Source organism: Rhinopithecus roxellana, chromosome 18 (genome assembly GCF_007565055.1).
Source record: "Rhinopithecus roxellana isolate Shanxi Qingling chromosome 18, ASM756505v1, whole genome shotgun sequence".
NCBI classification, from domain to species: domain Eukaryota; kingdom Metazoa; phylum Chordata; class Mammalia; order Primates; family Cercopithecidae; genus Rhinopithecus; species Rhinopithecus roxellana.
The window spans coordinates 62,383,387-62,406,281 of record NC_044566.1 but is presented as its reverse complement, the minus strand read 5'-3'; the positions used below and the strand labels follow the sequence as shown (position 1 = coordinate 62,406,281).

At 45.4% G+C, this 22,895-nt stretch overlaps 1 long non-coding RNA gene across 1 annotated transcript; it reads right to left on the bottom strand.

Annotated features, from left to right (window-relative positions):
- Positions 1-2,135: 2,135 nt before the first annotated feature.
- Positions 2,136-7,822, bottom strand: LOC115894628. The gene is made up of 2 exons (XR_004054773.1): positions 7,716-7,822; positions 2,136-4,633 (listed from the first exon to the last, which is right to left on the bottom strand). It is a non-coding gene; the product is annotated as an uncharacterized LOC115894628 (long non-coding RNA).
- Between the last annotated feature and the right edge of the window lie 15,073 nt (positions 7,823-22,895).

Sequence of the window (22,895 nt, the reverse complement as noted above, 5' to 3'; positions counted from 1 at the left end):
AATTCAACATAAGCCAAAACCTCCAGATACAAAGATGATTACTGCAGCATTATTGCTATTCCCAACTAGAAACAAGGATCCATTCCAGCTATTATTTGCCAAGCACCTTCTGTCTGGCAGGCATTGTGGTAGGGCCTGGGGATGCAGTGGTAAAATGGCATTCCTAGTCCCTATTTGCAAACAGCCTGTGGGTTCCCATTGATGAATGTTTTAATACATTATATTCTTAACATGTTAGCGTAACATGCAAGCATTAAATGGTAACTAAGAAAAATGTAAATACATTTAAAATTAATAAAGATTTCATTGAAAATGGCATATTACACTATAACTATTTGAAATATGCATGCTTGTTGACTTTTGTCTGTTTTGCTCACTTCTGTATCCCTGATGCTGAGAACAATGCCTGGCATGTAGTAAGAGCTTAATAAAAATTTGGTACTGACCAACATGGTGAAACCCCATCTCTACTAAAAATACAAAAATTAGCCGGGTGCGGTGGCGGGCACCTGTAATCCCAGCTACTCAGGAGGCTGAGGCAGGAGAATCACTTGAACCCAGAAGGCGGAGGTTGCAGTGAGCCAAGATTTTGTGCCACTACATTCCAGCCTGGGCAACAGAGCGAGACTCTGTCTAAAAAAAAAGAATTTGGTGAACTGAATCAATGTACTGAGGACTGGGAAGTTATACACAAAATAAAAATTAAAAAAAGGAGCCATTGTTGTACTTGGGTCATAGAATCATGAATATGTTTTCTTCCTTTTTTCCAAAAAAAATTATGCAGCTGTTACTACAGTTTGTTGAAAATAAGGTAATAATTAAAAATAAATCCTAGATGTGTCTAGTATTCATATATCAAGGGAATGCAAATCCTGAAAAAATTGAAAATAAAAGCACTATGGCTCTAGGATTGCCCCCTCAACCCCCCACTGCCTCCAGGAGGACGTCATTGCAGGGGGCAGAGATTAACGTGAGAAGTAATGAGCCCAAGCTAAGAAAGTGTCGGGGTCTCAAGGAAGGGCTGATTCTCCAGACTTTCTCATCTTGCATGCCCAATTTCTCTGCTCCAATTATCCTAATGTTGCACTGGCTTCTGCCCCACCCTTATTTTTTCTTACTCTTCTAAAAGAAGAGTGAGACTTGTTATCCCATGATGGAGTGACTTTCAGACAAGTTTAGGAAAGCCTATCTTGAATAAGGAGCTGGTATGGTCAATTAGCTGTGACAGGAAGATGGCATTGCTAATTCTCCTGGCAAAATGATATGCCTGCACAAATAGAAACCAAAATGAACCCTCAAAGTCCCATTGTCCCTCCCCAGACAGTCAAATGACTCAAGTCAGAAAGCTGGTGGTTCTCCTGGACAGCTTCCTCCCTCCCTCCTGCCTGCCAACATACATATAACCAATCCTTCCCCGAGCCTTCCAGATTCCGCCTAAAAGAATCTGTCTCAAATTCTTCCACTCTCTTCACTCTACACCATCACCTGAATCCAAATAGCCCCAGAAAATCTCACCTGGATTTCTGCAACACCCGCTAACTGGTCTCACTGTTTCTACTATTGGCCTCTCCGATTCATTTGCTACACAATAGACAAAGATAGAGTTTTAAAAACACAATGCAGATTACGTCACTCTCCTGCTCCACGTCACTGCCTTCAGTGGTGTCCATTTCACTTGGGATAAAATACAAAATCCTTAACATGGATGAAAGGCACCTGTGTTCTACTCCCATCTGACTCTCCAGCCCTTCTTCCTGCAGAACTGCCCCTCATGCACTTCGCTGGCTACACTGGCCTTTTCAGTCTCTCAAGTTGAGTCAAGTTCTCCTGTGCCTCTTCATAGAGGTTAGAAATCCCTGTTACACTTTCGAATAGGACTCAGGACTTCTATTTCATGCAGTTATCTAACCGCATAAATTTCTTGTTTGTGTGATTATTGGTTATTGGTTTAGTATCTGTCTCTCCCATTAGCCTACAACCTCTATGAGGGCAGAGAACATGTCTGCTTTGTTCTCCATTGTATACCCACCCAATGCCTAGCAAGGGACCCAGCTCATGGTGAGCCCTCCTCACATATTTGTCAAATAAATTATTAAGTGAACAAACCCAGATATCAGTTATATCACAAGAAATATTTCCTGGTTATGCCCTTAATCTGTTGCATCCAAATTTATTCAAGAGTTACATGATGAAGAGCAAACAAAACACATAATTCTTTTGCTAACGTGGAGAATGCATTCCAAGGACATACTTCTTGATTTGACAGTTCATTTCCAGAGGCAGAAATATTGCAGGCAATCAGATGTGGCCCAAGGCACTAGACAAGGGTTTATCTTGCAAACATCATGAAATACTTTATAAATTAGGCAATTTCAGGCTGCAAGGGATAAAGACATACTCAGCTTGTCTCAGTGGAGGTCTATCAGTTAGGATTCTTAATATTGCATGTGACAAAAGACCTAATTCAAGCTGCATTAAACAACAAAAAGGCTGTATTGGCTTCATAACTGAAAAGTCTAGACAAAGGACTGTCCTTCTTCAGGAAAGGCATGATTCTGTGGCCTACTGATGTACCAGGGGACAAGTTCCTCTTCATAGTTTACTTGCCAGCCATGCATTTCTTTGACCTTAGGTTGCACAAGATCATTCAGGTTCTCCTTTCATGGAAACACAAGGGCTGCAGCCACCCACCCCACCCTCTCATCCTCACACGCCCTGAGCTAGAGAAGAGAGCATCTTTCTTCCAGAATCTTCTGCAGTGAGTCTCAAACCTGATTGATGAGCAGAATCACACGACAAGCTGATTTCTAGAGTCCCATGCCAGCATCTCCACCCAAACTTGGTGTATCTGGTCTATGGCCTGAGAATCTTCAATTCTTGAATATCCTTTACAGAAAACTCTAAAGGAGAAACCGAAATTGTCCCATAACTCCACCATTCAGATGACACTTACTGAAGTTCTCCACTAAAAGTAATCAATGCACAAAGTAGGAAAATCAAGCAGTACTGAATGAAAGGTAAGAACCTATCTTCCCATCTTTCCCTCAAAGGTGCCACTGTTATCAGCTTCTTGTAGATACTCCATTGAAAAAGAATTTGTGCATTTACCAAAGTATATGGTGTATCATTTTTAAAGTTGTGTGGAAAATGGATTACACCATTTATACTGTTCTGCTGCTTGATTTTTTCATTGCACAACATAACTCAGAGACTGCTCTATATCAGCAAATGAAGTTCCTACTAAATCTCTTTAAAAGATTTAAGAGTGTGCCACAGTTTATTTATCCAGGTTCCTATTGATGGACACTGAGGTTGTTTGCTATACAAATAACGCTGCCATGGGCATCCATCCTTGTTGACATTGACACTCTTTTGTGGGAAATTTCAGAGTCAGCTCCTATCAGTAGAATTGCTGGGTCAAAGGTTACTCATGCTTTAAAAATGTTGATGTATGTTAACAAAATTCCTTTAGTTGAAATTTACTAGTCTGGTCTCTATTACCATTTGGAACTTCACAAATGGTGCCCTTAGTTACATATGGGTGTCTTATGGCGCTATGGGGTGGGGGCGCTGGTAATCAATGTTTTCAAAAGTTCATCATGTGATTCGGAAGCTCAAGCAGGTATGAGAGCCACCGCCCCACCTTGTCCCACAGGTGCCAAAATCCACCAAGGTTGCATTCACTGGCACCTGCTTCCATACTCTCATAACAATGGGCATCATGAAACTTTATAATTTTTGCTAATCAGATTCATGAAAAGTGGGCTGGCATTGTTCTGATTTGCATCTCTTTACTTCTGAGGAAGGATAAGCAGCTCTTCATGTTACTTGGTCATTGATATTTCTTTTCCATGTTCTGCCAGTTCAGATTCCTGGCCTAGCATTGACTGAGTTGTTTGTATATTTCTTATTTATAGACATTCGTTGCAAATTAAAGAAATTAGTGCATCTTCCATCTGTGTTCCAAATACTGTTTTCCCCTTGTTTATAATTTCTTCTGACTGATTCATGAGTTTGTTTGTTTAACTTTACAGAAGGTTTTTGCTTCGTTCTGTTTTAGTATGGTGATATTTTAAAATCTTTGGTCTTTATGGTTTCTGGAGGAATCAAGTTTTTAAAACTCCCCAGGTGATTCTGATGAGTTTGAGAGTCACTGTCTTACAGGATATAAATAAGGAACAGAATACAGTCCCTACCCTTTGGGGTTTACAACTGTATGGGAGAAAGATGAGCTTATACATAAAAGAGAACAAGGGATAAAGGGCACTGAGAAGTTTCAAATGAACCATGCAGATTCTTGGCTTGGCATCAAGAGCCTGCCCACTCCACGCTCCTCTCCTCAGCACCCTTCCCTCTCAGGTCCTTGTGGAGGGGAGTGGGAGATCCCATCAGGCAGCAGAAGGCAGAGAAAAGTCAGCCACACAGTGGAGGGGAGGTGGCCAGGGCGGCAGCGCAGAACAGTGAAAGCAAAGCCTTCAGGCCTGGGAGCACAGGCTCCTGGTCTCAGAGCGCTCTTAGAGGCCGTTGTCCCCCTCCTACCTCCAGGGCCCAGGAGGCCTGACTGCAGGGATGGCCCTGCCCTCTTCTGGACATGCCGTGAGATACAGTCCTTTCCTCCTCTATCTTGCCCAACCTTAGACAATCAAGTAATAAAAGGAACACTTGAGTCAGTTTTTGCTTTGTTCCATTAGAAATTCTGAGAAAGGCTGGATTTCCATGGGTTTCAGCGGGGAAAGGAGAGCATCAAGTTTCATGGAGGGAACCAAAGCAAGTTCCAGCCTGGGGCCTCTGGAGGAAAAGAACTGGTTCTCACTCAACCCCCGTTTCCCTCACAGCTTCTAGAACAGGGTCCTAGATTAGATATACTGCATCTCCAATGAATGACTCAATCAATGGGAATGTATCTGAGCTGGGCCTGCAGGGACTAAGGATGAGGACAATTTCTTTCTTTTCCTAGTGAAAAAGAGTGTCTGACACACAGTCAGTGCCTAATAGTGTTGATGTGAATTATCAGGGGAGGTGAGGATGACGGTGTGAGCAAAGGTGCAGCATTAAGAACACGAAAATCACATTCATAGGACAGTGAGGGTAGCTTATTTAACGAAAGATTCTGTGAAGAAAGTACACATAGAAAAACAAGTTGGGAGCCTCAGATGCCAGGTAAGGAAGGTGCAACTCTGTCTACAGGTAGAGTCACTGATGACTGTGTTCAGGCCATGACATGGTTAAAATCAGTGTTTTAGGAAGACTTGTTTGGTGGCAAAAAGCAGGATGGATTAGAAGTTAAAAGGAAACTCAAAAACACATTTGCTCATTATCGTCTTCTTCAAAAAATGTAGTCATATTCAGTACATTAAAATAATCCAGTAATATTGATTCCATTATGAATCCAATAATAATATTTGATCATGAAACGTAAGAATAAACCCACCACCCCACGTGAGACCTAAGAGCCTTGCCAATACTACCAAAGATACCTGTGCCTGATACCATTTGGTTTGGGTGTGATTTCTACACAAATCCATTGGATTGACTTTCTTCCCTCCATCTGATTCTAGTCTTCCTGAGGTCCAAGAACACCTTCCAATCCCAGCTCCATCATACCTGGAGTCCTCCCACCCTAGCATTCAGGATGCACTAGAGGTAAGATGAGAATGAGCATGTGATGATGAATAACAGATCACTCAGGATTTTGAAATTTATAAGTAAAATTATTTTCTACAGCTTTAATTATGGTGACTCATGCAATTTTGGTGTAATTAGCCTTTTATTCTTACTCATTTTAATTATGAAATAAATATGCAAATTTATGCTAATCGTATAGTTAAGCAAATTATCCATTGCATTTGAGGAAGCACTCAGGCAAATTTTAAAATGGGATCACAGTTCTGACAGTTACAGAAATGGACATAAAAACAATGGGCAGAGTTCCCTGAATGCACAGTGAACATGGCCCTAGAGATAGAGCTTTCACGAACATGTGCTGAGACGTTCCGAGAGAAATGAATGTTTTCCCGTCCGTTCCTGCTGGGCCTCCTGGATTCAGATCCAAGCCTGTATCTCTGGGTCTGCTTGTGTGGTAAAGCTCCCAAGGATATGAGCTGAGCCAGACCATCTTTGTTCCCAGGCTTTCCAGAAACACAAGGGGAATGTAACTGTTGTCTAACTGTCAGTTACCGTGTACTGCTTCTGTGTACTGGTGTTCTGTAATCCCACCGAAGCTGCGATGCCTGCAGTCAAGACTCAACCAATGGTGGAGTTAAGAATCACCACCCAGCAACAAGAGTCATTGCAAAATAACTGAAGTTCCTTATATGCATTCTCAAATGCTATAACAGAGACACATGGCCCACAGAAACACTTCCTTAAATTTCTTTCCCTTTCCATCTATTTTCCTCATACTCCACACCTCTCTCCTCAAGATTTCCTGAAGAACTCCTCCCCAGCCATAGCCTAAGTAAGCAGAGAGGCATTCTGACCATGGCGGCCCCCTTCCCAGGGCAGCAGAGGGCGAGTCAGCTGACATGCCAAGCCCTCTCTGATGGGCAGGGGAGTCAGGTCCGGGAACGCTCATGCACGACTCATTGTCATTGCATCCTCACTGTTGACTTTCATGGATGTGTCAGACCATGAGCCTTGGCAGTGGAGAAACTAGGCGTCTGCAGACAGAAGCCCAGCCATAGAATAGCAAGTCACACAGGCCTGTATTGCCTTGCAATGCAACATGTGTAAGTGGCTGCGGGACTCCCTGCACTCAGCACCAGTGATGAAATCTGTCAGCAGAGATGTAAAGAATCATCTGATATGGCCGGGGGCAGTGGCTTATGCTTGTAATCCCAGGGCTTCAGGAGGCTGAGGCAGGAGGATTGCTTGAGGCTAGGAGTTTGAAACCAGCATGGGCAACACAGTGAGATCCCATCTCTACAAAACATTTAAAAATTAGCACGACATGGTGGTGTACACCTGTAGTCCTGGTTACTCAGGAGGCTGAGGCAGGAGGATCACTTGAGCCTAGGAATTCAAGGCTGCAGTGAGCCATGATGGCACCATTGCACTCCAGCCTGGGTGACAGAACAAGACTTTATCTTTAAGAAAAAAAAAGGAAGCAGGGGAAATCATCAGATATAAATAAATGTTAAGGTTATAAACCCAAGCATCACTAGCAGCTACCACTTTTAATAAATCTGAGAAAAATACCCTCCTTTCCTGGCTCAGAGCCATGCCCAGGTTGTCTTTAGCTGTGGCCATGTCTCCCAGCCACCCCCATTGCTGCCATCTCCGGGGTTGTGCCCCTCCCTCATCACTGTGCCCTATTAAAACAATCATCTGTAAAGCCACAAAGTGAGGGCTCAGACTAAACCTTGAACACATCCTTGTAAATGCATGGGCTGGCCTCCAAGGCAGCCCTGTCCCCTGCTGGGACTCTGTCCACCCTGTAGCTCCTACCCTCTGCCGTGTTTCTCGGGTCCATTTTTGCAGCTGGCACAGAGAGAGGCAGCTCCAAGTGAGACGGGAAGGTGAACGGGTGAAAAGAGGCTCCCTCCTTCACACCTGAGGATTTGATCTTACCCAGATCGCTTTTTCCCTCACAGAGAAACTCCTCTGGCCCGGTTTCCCATATTGATCTAATCAGCAGTCCAAACACAATTTTGGGACTGTCAAAACAAGAGCTGCAGGCCTGACATAGACAATTAACATAAGTCAAGGCAACCCACCTGCCACGTCCCAGCTCTTCCCGACGTCTCGTCAGGATGTTAGCAAAGCCAGTCCCCGTTCCGGGCTGCAGTATCACCAGGAGCACGCTGTTGAGCAGGGGACTCCTGACATGAGGCTGGAAGCTGTAATTACCCAGTGTATAATTTTGTTGCTAAATGGATTGTTTACAAAGGTGTGCATGATGAAATCACAGGCATGGTAGAGCAGAGAGGCAGGCGGGTCGGGGAGGAGGCAGGCAGTCATTAACACCCCACCTCCCTCCAGGCTCCCACCTGCCTACTGCCACCACCACAGCAGACTCTGACCTCGCTGAGTCACCTGGGCCTCATGTTCCATGATGTTCAGGAAATACCTGGCCTTCCTCCCTCAGGTTTCATCTGGTAATAACCCCAGCAGAGGCAGACTCACTTTGGCATGGCACTGGGGATGGAGTTCTGACGTCACAGGCCCCTGGGGTTAGCTGCAAGGAAAAGGAGCCCAGCAGAAATCCTGGTGGCCCAAGAGGCCAGAAGGGGAAGTCAAAGTCACAGTTCATTCCAGGCAGGTGCTCCATGGGGGTCCCTCCAAAGGGATCAGGCCTGGAGCATGGACCACTTCATACGTCCACCTGCAGCTGAAGCGAGGAAATCGAAGACCATCTCATTAAATTTGCAGGGAACATGAGGAGGAGGGGAGAAGGGACATTGCCTTCTCTGCACAGTGGCTGAGATGTCAAAGAGTCTTTCTAAGGTCAGAAAAATGACTTGTCAAAAACAAGCTGACACGCAATAAGGACAAGGAGAGGTGGCCCACTTGAAAATCTGCAAAATGCTAAGGACACAGAATGTGAATAATGGGATAAACATACAAAACCCCAGGAGGTCAGATTATATCTCAGCTCAGATGTGCCTTTGCAATAAAACACTATTGTAAAACAAAAAAGCGTAAACTCTAACATAATTTATGTATGTGCATTTATGCTAAAAGAATTTAAGAAATTAAGAATAAAAGAATTTACCAAGAAATGATCATTCTAGCGCTAACAATCCAAACTTTGGAAAGGCATGGGAGAATCAGACAGGGTCTGTGAACAGGAAACAAAAATGGCAAAGATATGCAAAGTTCCAAGAGTGAAGAAACGGTAACTCATTCAAAAGCATTCAACGCATTCAGGTGTTCATGCTACACAAAGGCAGGTGCAAGGTGGTTCGGTCCTGATAGCACACTCGCTGTTCTTGAGAATTCTAGGCAACGCGGTGCTAATTTCTGTCTAACACGGGTCTTTCTGGACCTTGTCTTAGGAATTTAGTTAATAAAGCACTGAGATAATATTAACAGAACTTTCACATGCAGTGTGGTCCCACCGGCCCTGCCAGAAACCCACAAAAACACTGGTGGCTGGGCAGTCACAACCAACTCCCCTCTCTCCGTGACAGCAACACTCAGCAGATATTCATGGCACCCCCTGGACTGCAGCGTGATGGAAACCCTGAGCACTCATATGACAAACAAGATGAGGCCCGCTCCAGCCTGGCAGAAGTGAGTGGTAATAAAGGAAGCTACAAGAGTATACGGTAAATTCCAGCCAACATCGGGGGCCTTGAGGATGGACAGGACAACTCTCCACTTTAGCAGGAAGGCAAAACATGACTGGCAAGACCCCTTCATCTCCAGCAGCCACAGAGCAGCCTGAGATTGTCCAGAAGCCCAGAAGCCGCTCTGTCCAGGGACCTGCCCTGTCATCCTCCCAGGCGGAATGAAGGCCAAATAGCCCAAGAGACGGCCATGTAGTCCAGCCACCGATCTCTTGTTCCATCTGGCCTGACTGCTGACTCTGAGCGTGTGTTCCAGAACCTCCCAGCCTGCCCCCTGTTGAGTGAAGAGTTTGGGTCTAGTCCCTTCTCTCCATTGTCCTCACACAGCTTCTAAATTCCTGCCATGGAGTTGCAGGGGCCAGTCTCAAGCTACTACTAAGACAGATGAGACCCTTGCTCCCTTCCGGTGGGCCCAGCCACCTGCAGGGTTCCCGCTGAACCTTGCTGCTTTGTCTCAGAGGATCCTGGGTCTGCACATGCGCAAACAGCAGCTGGACGTCGCAGCTTCCATTAGGAAGGGAGGAGCCACGAAGACGGAAGGAGGGGGCAGCATTGGTTCCTACGTTCCAGAAAACATCAGAAACACGCGCCTGATGCACATGACTCCATCCATCCTCTCTCCACCCACAGGAGGGCTCCTAACACCAGCCACACTGAACAGATGAGGCAACTGAGGCACAGACTGCTCACAGGGAGCTGGGAAGACCTAGGATGTCCCGCAGGCAGGCTGGCACCAGAGTCTGTGCTCTGAACCATGCTGCACGCTGGCGTCAGGTGAGCCCAGCACTCATTGACTTACTGTTCAAACCTAAGGTGCTTCAGTGTGAATTCATTAATCTCTCCATTCATAAAAAAGTCAAAATAAATGAATAAAAACATTTATCAAGTACATGACTTATGCCATTCATTTTGCTGGTAGTGGAATCTTTTATGTGAAATGAATACCTTTTGAATGCCACTAGTTTTAATCCTCACAACCAATAAGGTAGGTAGTATTAGTAATTTTCCCATTATTATTATTATTATTTGAGACAGAGTCTCCCTCTGTCATCTAGGTTGGAGTGCAGTGACAGGATCACAACACATTGCAGCCTCAACCTCCTGTGTTTAAGGGATCCTCCTGCCTCAGCTTCTAGAGTAGCTGGGACCACAGGTGCATTCTGCAACATCTAGCTAGGTTTGTTGTTGTTGTTGTTTCTTGTTTTTTGTAGAGACAGGGTCTCACTGTGTTATCTAGGCTGGTCTCGAACTCCTGGCCTCAATCAATCCTCCTGCCTTGGCATCCCAAAGTGCTTTTGATTACAGGCTTGAGCCACGGCACCCAGCCATAAATTTTCTCACTTTAGAAAGAAGGAAATGGAGGCTCAAAGAGTTCACCTATGAACCCCACTTTGCTTGGACAGTGATTCAAACAAAGGCTTGCTGGAAAGAGCCAGCCCCTCAAAGAGCTGACAGAAGACAGTTTAATGAAGAGATGATTTACAGAGGCCCGGGGAGGCATAAAGAAACCAACTAGGGCTGGCAGAGTTGGAAGCCGTTTCACCCTGAAGCCTGAAGGGGCAAAGGCAGAAAGTGGTGTTCTAGCAAACCAGGAAGAGCTAGCAGCAGGGCGCAGGGCTGCCTAAGTGGAGCTGGGGCCCCAGACGACCCACCACTGCCAGCAGGGGGAGAACAGAAGAGACACCGTCACTTCTCTCCCTTTCATCCAATGGCCAAACCCAGCTAACAAGCAAGAGGGCAAGAGAGGGGAACAGGGACTGCAGCACGCCACAAAGAGCAGCCTCTAGGGGTCTGCACAGGGCAGAGAAGGACGAAGAACGAATGGGGAGGGGAAACAGTTGGAGATCATCCAGCACGAATGGTGAAACATGGAGCCAGGATTGGGAATCGCTGCACAATCCAGCTTTTCCCAGTGAATATAAGAGTGCAGAGCACTCAGTGTTAAAAGGTAAGCCTGATGTGACTCTAGACCCCACAGACTAAAGACAGTACGGATGGTTTAGGAGAACATCTTCAAGTAATGCGTAAACCATCTGTTGTCCTGTCCTTTCCTTTGTACACTAAGATGGAGGAGACACCGCTGTAACCTACAGCCCCCCTCTCCCAACCTGGCAATACCCCAGGGGAACAAATGAATGAGAAGCTGTGGGAGTCATTTCTGTAGCAATATCCTGATGCCGCACGGCTCCAAACCCAGAACTTAAGGTGCAGCGCCACAGTTCTTGGCCTGGGGAATTTGGCATAAAAAGCATTACAGGTCACAAACACCTTTGTATCTCCTTCTCTGCGGAAGCCCCTCTTTTTCCAACACTATGCCATACAACTCAATTGACACGGTGCCCCGCCTACAGACATGCTAGTGTACTCAGCAGAGACGTGACACTTTGCTCAGTCACTGCGGAGGGAGAGCCTGCACCTGGGAGGCAGGGAGCCCTGCAGGAACGAGGGGAGGAAGAGATTAGGAAGCACGTGCTCTCCCAAAGAGAACAGCCACTGAAGATATTTAACAGAAAAACGAGAGCGCCTGGTAGTAATCATTTCAGCATCAATCAATTATGATTCCTCGATTAGATTACATACTGCTCATTACCATTAAAAAACAAACAAACAAACAAAAACCCTGACTTTTCCGTTAGCGTCAGAGCAGTAGGTTTCATTTTGATTGAAGAAATCCAACTTCAAGAATGACCAAACGCATACCAGCCAAATCAAAGCCTGAGCTGAGCCTGCAGACATTTTGTTTCCTCCCTACCTCTACCCAGGGCGTCATCTAGCGTCCACCGGCCGGTATTACACTCTCCTGCCAACGGAAGCCTTTTCCTCCAGAGTTGGTTTCAGTAGAAAATCATGAGACCTGATAGGACAAAAAAAAAATTGGCCTCAATGATAGATATTTTTCAAAAGTGGTTGAGCAATAAAGACTTCCCATTTATTGGATTTCACACATGATTTTGCTTGAGCCAAACCAAAAACTCATGACTCCTAAAAAACAATGAATAGACAGAGTACAGCGTGTTTGGACATTTTTCTCAGGGCTGTTTTTAGGAAAGATGTTTATGTGCAAAAATAAAAACCTGACTGATTTACGTATGGAATAGGAACACACATTTTTCAAGGTGTGGCATCTTACAAGGAACCTTTACTTGGACCCCTCTTAGGAGCTGAATTTTACCCCTTCCCCCCCCCAAAAAATCGTGTTGCCGTCACAAACCCTAGTGCCTCAGAATGTAACTGCATTTGGAGACAAGATCTTTACAGAGTTAATTAAGTTAAGATGAGGTCTTAGAGCGGGCCCTAATCCCATCTGACTGGTGTCCTCATACAAAGAGGAAATCTGGACATAGACACGTGCATGCACAGAGGAAAACCCATGTGAGTACACAGCAAAAGGCAGCCAGGAAGGCCCGGGAGAAACACGCCCGGACTACCTCTTGATCTCGGACGTCCAGCCTCCAGAACAGTGAGAAAATCTACGTCTGTGGTCTAAGCCACCCAGTCTATGATATTATATTATGCCTAGCAAACTAATATAAACTTTCCCCACCCCCTAAGCCGGGCAAATGTTAGGTGACTTTGATGCTAAGAGTGCCTGAAGCAAACTCTTTATCTCCTCGTTTTATACACAAGGAATCTTGAACCACTCTTGAACCCGGAAGTGTCCGGCAATTTCTTGGGGAATCCCACTTTGCCCACTCCTCGCCCCCGTCAATAGGGGAGTTGTTACCTCTTAAACCTCTCCGGGAACCTCTCCTCTGTGGGTGGAGGTTAAGGGGACTCAGAACCGTCCTCAGTCGGGGAGTTAAGTGACAGGGTTGCTGTTGGCCCAGCCTAGGTATGTAAGCTTTGGCAAATGACCAGGCCTCGCTGAGCCCTGATTTTATCCTCTGTAAAATGAGTGATCAGATTGCTTGGGGCACGAAACGTGCTCAGTGCGGGGCGTAGCGCGAGTCTGCCTCATAGTAACTGCTCTCACGCTCAACTAGCCACTCCTTAGCAGGAACGTGGACACGAGAATTCCCAGACTTCCCCTAGTCAGTGTTTAGAACCCCGCCCACCCTTTATCTTCAAAGGAGAAGGGAGAGCAGTGGGTTACAGGGGTCAGCTTTTAAATACCCCTGCTCTCCCTTAACCACAGACCCTGGGGAGTTTCCCCAGCTGAAAACGAAGTTTAGAAAATTGCTTGCAATGACCCGTGATTTCAAGGGCCCCAGTGAATGATAGATCTATTGAGGATAGGGCCTCCTGGCTGGAAATTTAGAAACATTTTGTTTTTGTGAGAGGAAAAAAAGGGCAGAGAGGCATGAGGGCTGCAGGGGATGGCTCTGGAAGGACACTGCAGCGAGGCTGCCAGACTCCTTGGAACCGCAGCGCCGACGCAGCCACTTCCCAGGGAGATCAATCCTCCGGCAGCTCCATTTCCTCCGCCGCGCGGGTGGCTGCGGGAGGCGGCGGCGGGAGCCATTAGTGACTCTGTGACCCCGTTCCCCGAGCGCGTCCCCGCCCTGGTGCTCGCTGCCTGGCGCCGCGCCGTCCACCCCCGGCTGGGGCAGCCCGCGGGGCCCAAGCTGGTGGAAGCCCCTGTCGCTCGTCACCTGGCTCTGCGCCAGGCCCCGTGCCCCTGGCTGCAGCCCGGCACCCCCCGAGCCGCAGCGCCCAGGCAGGCGAGCGCCCCAGCAACCTGCAAGCCTGAGTCAGACCGCGCCTCGTGAGGCGCGCGCACTGCGTGCCCCCGCGGCCGTCGCAGCCAGGCGCTGGCCCGGAGCGCCGCGTCCCCAGACAGAAACCACGGCTCCCCCTGGCGGACACCCGTTCCCCAGCGCTGGGCTTTACCCTTCCGTAGTTGCTGGGTAGTTTTCAGCTGAAGAAGATAGTAGACGGATTTTCCCAACAGAGGGCTTGGTGGCAGGATTCACACAGGTTGAAAGAATGAAAGAAAGGAGACGTGATAGAAAGGAAGAATGTTAAGGCCTGGAAAGTGCAGGCAGAGAATGTTATGCACCTGCATGTTGTGAACCCAATGGCAACGAAACACTTCACTTGTCTGCGGGGCAAATGTAGCCGCGTTGGCTCTTTCTCCTGCAACCACGGATACTTTGGCAAGGAATGAATCAGTTATACATGCAATGTTTTCTTAAATATATTAAATACATAACACTGACCTTCGCAAAGGCTTTTATCTGGAACAAGGAATGGATAAGTAGGGTAATGAATAAGAAAGTTAAATTAAAGCACCATGGAACAGTTTGAGTGACTTTAAAAAAACTTTATTTACTTAATTTAATGAAAACAAATGATAAGTAAAATGTCTTTATATGAACATCTGAAAAAGCTTATAACTCTAAATGGCAACCCTAATCCAGCTGCGGTAGTCAGGCTGCTATAGCAAAATACCCTGACTGGTAGCTTATAAACAATAGAAATTTATTTCTCACAGTTCTTGGGGCTGGGAAGTCCCAGATCAAGGTGCCAGCTGAGTCAGTGTCTGGGGAAAGCCTGCTGTCTGGTTCATAGATGGTGCCTCCTAGCTGTGTCCTTACCTGGGAGAAGGAGGAAGAGCGTTCCCTGGGATCTCTTCTGTAAGGACACTAATCCCATTCATCAGGGTGACCTAATCACTTCCCAAAGGTCCTGCCTGCTAATGTCATCACCTTGGGGTTCAGTTTTAACATGAAGTTTGAGAGGACACAAACATTCAGACCTTAGCATCAGCTTTGTGTTTTACTCCCTGAACACAATATAAAAATGTGGAAATGCCTGGGAATTTTGGCCATCTAAGTCAGTCTTGTGACATGGACTCCCTCTTGTAGCTTACTCTGTGTGTGGACATCTGTTCTCTTGATTGAGCACACAGTAGAATTTCACAGAGACTGACGCAGCAGCAGTGATCATTCAGACATTTCTGAATGGAAGGCAAAAGAAGGAGGAGGAGGAGAAAGTGAATACCAATGGCTTACTTTGCAAAGTAAATTGACAGATCCTTTGTAGATCAAATCAGCAAGGTTAGGTTGTGTCCCTCTGGGCCTGGGTTTTCCAACTCTCGTAAAACCAGGAGAGGCAGAGAAGCTAAGACAGATGGTGGGTCTCCTGGGAGGTTCAGGGCCCAGCCGGCCTCAGAGGAAGTCTGTTCATCAGCACTCGGCAGGAGCAGTGTGGAGACTGTCCTCCACCCTTCCTGACAGCCGCCGGCGTGGATGGCCCAGGCTTTGTTCCCATCACTCAGTTGTCAGAGCAACAGCTTCTGGAGGGGGCCAGCCCACGGCCCTGCCATTATGCTTACCTCATCCTAGTGGCAGCTGGGGTCAGGGGGCAGTTAGGAGGAACAGAAACAGGTTGAAATGGATCCAGGGAGCAGAGATGGCTCACAAGTGCAGATAGGGAGTGATCTTAAATCTACATAATTTGGATGAGAGACAGCATAGGCAAATGCTTTAGGCTTTGTGTTAAGCCTTTTAATTCAAGTCATCAAGTGTTTCCAAGTGCTTTCTAATTAGAAAGGACAGGGAATAATTTGAAGACAAAGAATGAAGAAAAGAAGATAGTTTGCTACCCATATGTTGGTGAAAGAATAACTTTTCTTGGCCGGGCGCGGTGGCTCAAGCCTGTAATCCCAGCACTTTGGGAGGCCGAGACGGGTGGATCACGAGGTCAGGAGATCGAGACCATCCTGGTCTACACGGTGAAACCCCGTCTCTACTAAAAAATACGAGACCATCCTGGTCTACACAGTAAAACCCCGTCTCTACTAAAAAAATACAAAAAACTAGCCGGGCGAGATGGCGGGCGCCTGTAGTCCCAGCTACTCGGGAGGCTGAGGCAGGAGAATGGCGTAAACCTGGGAGGCGGAGCTTGCAGTGAGCCGAGATTGCGCCACTGCACTCCAGCCTGGGCGACAGAGCGAGACTCCGTCTCAAAAAAAAAAAAAAAAAAGAATAACTTTTCTTATCTAATTGGGCCAAACCAAACTAAACACCTAACACCAAAGACAGCAAGCAGTATCTGCATTATTATTTAGCAAATATTAAAGAGCTCTTGTGGCCAAACATTCTTAGTGGAAGCAGTGGAAGTCCCAGCATCTTGTTTATGTAAAGACATATGGAAGGATATTTTATAGTAGTGGTTCTCAAAGTGTGGTTCTCAGACCAACAGCAGCAGCAGCACCCAGGGACTTAGGTATACAAATTCGCAGGTTTTGCCCCAGAACTACTGAACCTGAAACTGTGAAGATGGGGCCTGGCGCCAGTGTTTTAGCAAACCCTCCAGGTGATTCCCATGCACTCTGAAGTCTGAGAATCACTACCCTTATCTTATCTTCCCTGTGGTGTCAAATTTAACTAGGTTTAAAAGTCAGAGTAGATCTAAAAGAATCAATTTAAAATAGGGCTTGGAATATAAGACATAAAGCTTGAAAAATACAAAATCACCACTCCCAACTTCTCTCCAGTGCAAGACGCCCTGCATAAATCAGCATGGAGACTATGAGAAGAGTCAGAGAGGACAAAAGGGGAAGGGAATAGGTTCAATGGAACCCAGAGAGAGGCTTCCAGTGATGTGCCACAGGGCTCTGCTCGCTGAGTCAGGCTCACTAAACCTCTCCATGATCACTAAGACTAAACAAATACCAAATTTTAAAACTATGAATTTAATTAATTTGACAGAAATCCCAACTGTTTGATAGGTCTGAGAAAATGTATTAGTCCATTTTCACACTGCTATAAAGAATACCTGAGACTGGGTAATTTGTAAACAAAAGAGGTTTCATTGACATACAGTTCTACAGGGCTGGAGAGGCCTCAGGAAACTTACAATCATGGTGGAAGCTAAAGGGGAAGCAGGGCACATGTTACATGGTGGCAGGTGAGAGAGATAACACACGCAGGGGAAACTGTCACTATTAAACCATCAGATCTCGTGAGAACCCCCTCACTCTCACAAGAACAGCAGGGGGGAAACTGCCACCATGATCCAATCACCTCCAACCAGGTGTGTCCCTTGACACATGGGGATTACAATTCCAGATGAGATTTGGGTGGGGACACAGAGCCAAACCATATCAGAAGATACCAACAGAATTGGAACTGCAATTTAAGGCCAACAATGTATCATTTATTTGAGATAACATGTTGTTGTCAGGACCAAGTAATCAACAGTGCCAATGCAAACGAATTAGGGTCTGTAAAGACAATATACTTAGTAAGCACTAATGCAAACGAATTAGGGTCTGTAAAGACAATATACTTAGTAAGCACCAATACAAATGAATTAGGGTCTGTAAAGACAATATGCTTAGTAAGCACCAATGCAAATGAATTAGGGTCTGTAAAGACAATATACTTAGCACCAGTGCAAATGAATTGGGGTATGTAAAGACAGTATACTTAGTAAGCACTAATGCAAATGAATTAGGGTCTGTAAAGACAATATACTTAGTAAGCACCAATGCAAATGAATTGGGGTATGTAAAGACAATGTACTCAGTATAAAAGTCAACAATTTGATGTGACCACCAGAAACACTAATGAGATGCTAGGCTCTCTTACAGAAGTGTTGTCTTTTAAGGGGCATGTGGTAGACTGAAAAAAATCCCCTCCTCTCAACGAAAGATATCTAATCCCTGGAAGTGGGGAATGTTCCTTTATATGGAGAGAAGGGGAAGGAGGTCTTTGCAAGTGTGATTGAAGTAAGGACGTTAAGATGGGCAGATTATCCAGTTGGGTCCTAAACACAATCACATGCATTCTTATACCAGAGAGGCAGAGGGTGATTTGACCACACACAAAAGAGAAGGAAATAAAAAGACAGAGCAGAGAGAGCTTTGCAGATGCTGGCCTCAAAGATCAGAGTGATGCAGTCAATGAATGTCAGCAGCCCCCAGAAGCTGGGAAAGGCAAGGAGCAGATACTCTCCTGGAGCCTCTGGAGGGAGCACAGCCCTGGTTTGAGTTCAGTGATACTGATTTTGGAATTCTAGTCTCCAGAACTGTGAGAGAATAAATATCTGGTTTCTTGGGTTTTTTTTTTTTTTTTTCCAGACAGTCTCGCTCCAACACCCAGGCTGGAGTACAGTGGTTGGATCTCGGCTCACGGCAACCTCTGCCTCTCAGGCTCAAGCGATTCTCCTGCCTCAGCCTCCCGAGTAGCTGGGACTACAGGCATGTGCCACCATGCCCAGCTAATGTTTTGTATTTTTAGTAGAGACCGGGTTTCACCGTGTTAGCCAGCATGGTCTCAATCTCCTGACCTCGTGATCCGCCCCTCTTGGCCTCCCAAAGTGCTGGGATTACAGGCGTGAGCCACCGTGCCCGGACAATATCTGTTGTTTTAAGCCACTATGTTTGCAGGAAATTTATTATAGCAGCACCAGGAAACTAACTCGGGGAAAGAGAAGAGAGTTCCGTTTCATTCTTCACTTGATCATACTGCGTTTGGTTCTGAGCAACACAATTTGGGAGATACATTTACCAAAAGAGGCATTAAGAGTTTTCTGAATGGTCCCAACAGGAAAACTTAGGATTCCTAGTTGTAAGATGCAAGGTGACAAGTTTCAGCTTAAAATAAGGAAGCACTGTCTGGACGAAGAGGGAATAGACAGCTTCAGAAGACAGTGACTCCACCATGGCTGAAGGTATTCAAGCAGAGACTGTGCAGCCATTTGTTAAGAATGTGAATATTGTCAAGAGAATTCAAGCCCTGGGGCAGGGTGGATTCAATGCTGTGTAAGATTCTTTGAACCCAGATTCTGAGGCTGGGTGATTTTGCGGCTGTTCTCAGCTCTCACTGGAGCCGAGGCAGACAGGAAGAAAGAAGGCACACAAGGTTGTAAAAGTCTGAGCGTGCAATGATTAAACCCAGGCACGGATGTGGCTTTGGAGATGGAGAGGAAGGAATGCATTTTTAAAAAGGTTTTGGAGGCTTAAGTAATCAGTCTTTGGCAGCAGCTTGAATTTGGAGAGAGAGCATTTATGAGGTGCCTCCTAAGAGCACTGACCCAGGAGCCATGGGCAAAATAAATAAAATGGACAATGATCCCCTGGGAGAAAGCAGAGCACACTTGTAATTGTTAGGAAATAAGGTTCCAATCATGATTTTTAAAATACAGATAAAAGGGTAGAAACAAAGGGATCAAAGAAGGCTAGATTCATCAGTTTTTGGTTTTGTTTTTGAGGAAGCAGGCTTTGAAAAGTGGCCAAATCTAGTGAAGAGAAGAGCAAAAAGCACTTTGGAAAGAGGAGAAAGTGTGACATTAGCGGAGAGGTGCAGGAGGGGCATGAATATTTGGGGTGGAAGCATAACACATGTTGGTGAGGATTGTGTGGACAACAGTAGGGAAGGGTTTGTATCCTCATGGATAAGAGGCCCAGACTCAGAGACCAGGTTTGAAGCTAAAGCTGCAGGTCCAACCATGAGGAAGAGGTTGTGCAGGTGCAAAGCACACGACATGTGGTTGTTGTCACACTCAATTTGAATGCAGCTGCAGTGTCCCAGAGAGGATCTTGAGGGCCTAGAGGTGGGGAAATGCTTCTTAAACAAAACCTTAGAAGTGCAAAGCATAAGGGAAAAGCTTAATGAATCTGAACACATCCCACTCAAAGGGTTCTATTCAAAGAAGAACAAGGTTATGAGAGATGACAGATCGGGAGGAGACACTTGCAATGTCAAAAATAACTAGGAAACAGTACCTAAAATATGCAAGAACAGTGCAGATCAACAAAAATGATGGAAACCCCCTCTACTCAAAAAACAAAGGCCCAGAAGAGGCAATTTGCAGGAGAGGAAACCCCCCTGAGTAACAGGCATGTGAAGAGATGTTCAAACTCATTGCTAGAGAAATACAAATTAAATAGCAATGAGATATCACTTCTATTCACTCAACTGGCCAAAACTGGAAGCTGGATAATGTCAAGTGGTTGGCAGGGATGTAGGAATGTTGGAATTCTTGGGCCTTGCTGGGGGTTTGTAGACTGGTACAGCCAATTTGGAGAGCAATACTTCATCAAATTAAATGTACCTATCTTCTATTTCCCAACAATACCACCCCTGGACATGAATCGTAGAAAAATCCTTCCACACACCCTAAGGGACCATGCATGAAGAGACTCGCTGCAGTTCTTTCTGTGGCAGTAGGTGTCGTCCATGGAGGTGGAGGAGCACAAGTGAAAAAGGTACACTCTGAAATACTTTATCAGAGTTGGGAGGAACAGACTACATATACACGCGGCAACATGAACGGAGCTTTGAAAGGATAGTGTTGAGTCAAGAAAGTGAGAAGTGATGAGCTAGAGGATGTTTGTGTGCCTTCAATGATATGTGCCTTTAAACACTTTGTTTTTGCTAGAATACATGCTGTTAACTACAAACATGGAACACATTAGAATGGTTGCCTATGAGGGACAGGAAAAAAGAAATGGGGAATGGAGGCCAATAAAATAAATGCCTGCCTGCATGAATGAATGAGATGGGGCTCTGAGGAGCCAATGATCCAGTGCATCATGAACTGAAGAGTGTGGTGAACCCAACCCTTTGCTTCTAAGAGCAAACTAAGCAGAACTCAAGTGCTACATCCATTGCCAAGGCAATTCTAGACCTGAGTGTTAAGTAGATGACTTATGAGCAGTAGTAAAGAAAGTGGTACCATGAAGAGTCTATTATGGGTTATAAACATAAATATGACACAGCATTTTGAATAAATTATATACAGCTACCAAACTAGAAGGTCAAGGAAGTTCGTTAGACATAGGATTGCATTTTTAGCAAAGCATTGGCATGATCCCTGTGAAAAGGAGGACTACATGTGGGCAGAGTAAGTAGTATCAGATATAGAGTGAAGCAACTAAATCCAGTAAAGCTTTGTTCATGATAATTTGTTATTTTGTCAAATAACAAATGTTATTTGTTATGTTAATTTGTCTAGAGCTGTGACTCCTAAGAATGTTCAAGTTTGTAGTCTTTGAGAACCTTATACAAGTTTTGATCCCTCTTCCCAGAAACATAGACATTGGTATATGAAAAATTACATGCACAATATCTAATGTGGTGGAGTAGGGAGTATGAGCCCTTAGAACCACAGCTCTCAAGCCAAAAACTGAGTTCAAGGACCAAGTTTGTAACCCAGCATATCCAACATTAAGACTTGAATAAGAATTTCTAGGAGTAACATTTGTGTTTCTAAAATGTCTTCAGACTATCCTGATATGCATTCGTAGGCAAAGTAATAGGTCAAAACGTGCTGATCCAGAATCAGCTAAGGATCTTTCATGAAAAGACAATTTCCAGGCCTCATCACCAAAGGATTCTGCCATATTTTCCTCAAGTTGATGCAGGAGTAGGGACTAGGCTGAGCCCTTCCTTGGGATGTTCCTAGCCATAAGTAAATGGAGACGCAGTCTAATCCCACCAGTGCCCCACTCAGATCCTTTGGCCAACCCGGGTGCCTGTCCCCCCAGCTGTCTCGGGGCTCATACCTGTGATTTCAAGAAGCCTGCCTTGGCTGGTGAGAGCCACTTGACCAGAGACTCCTGGGGGAATCCATGCCCCAGGCCCTCAAGGGATGATGACTTAAAGACAGGTAGCCCAAGTTTGAGTCCTGGGTCCATCACTGACTAGCTCTGTGACTTTGGGCAGGCTACCTAGCTTCTCTGTGCTTGAATATCTTTGTCCATGAATTTCAGCTTCAGCTCTGGATAAACTGCTTTCATGATTCCTCTTCTCTTGGGTGTCCCCTAGCCTCAGGGGCAGGTAGTGGAACGTGCTGTGGTCCAGCCCACAGGAAACAAGGGCAGCAGAGCTGGCTTCCTCACTAACTAGGCGTGGGACCATGGGAAATTCACTTCTGTTCTTTGGGTCTGAGTTTCCTCACCTCTAAATTTTAGGTGATTTAGACTAATGGTCTCTCAGCTTTGCGATTTATGAAATATGAATACAATATTCTTAAACTTTTTATAAGTCATGAACTATAAGCTCAGTTCAAAGAGCTTTTCTTGCTCCTGGACCATTTGAGAATAAGCAGCATAACCGACCTGCTGCACCAGCCCCCTGAATATTTTAATGCATATTTCCTAAAAACGAAGACTTGCATCTACGTAGCCACATGCCACCACCAACATCAAGAAATTAATGTTGATGCATTAGAGCCCCAGACCCCGTTCAAGCCTCATCAATTGGCCCACTCTAGATAAAGGACCCAGCTCTGAATCACTTGGCAGGCCCTGTCGCCTTGGTCTCTTTCAGACTGGAACTGTTCCTCAGTCTTGTCTTTCAAGACCTCCACACTTTGAAGATGACAGGCCAGTTATTTGGTATAATATCACTCATATTGGGTTTGTGTGACGTTTCCTTGTGATTGCATACAGGTTAGACATCTTCAGAAGAAATATCATAAATGCGATGCTGTGTTCTCATTGAATCCTATCAGGCGGCAAGCAATTTTGATTTGTCCTATTACTAATAATGTTCACTTTAATCACCTCATTAGATTGGCGTCAGTCATCTCCTCTGCAAGATCACTCATTTCCTCTTTGTTATAATCATTATTTTACAAGGAAGTATTTTTAAACTATACCAAGTTATAGTTTAAAAATAGCTTAACTACCAAATTAGTGTCTAACATAAT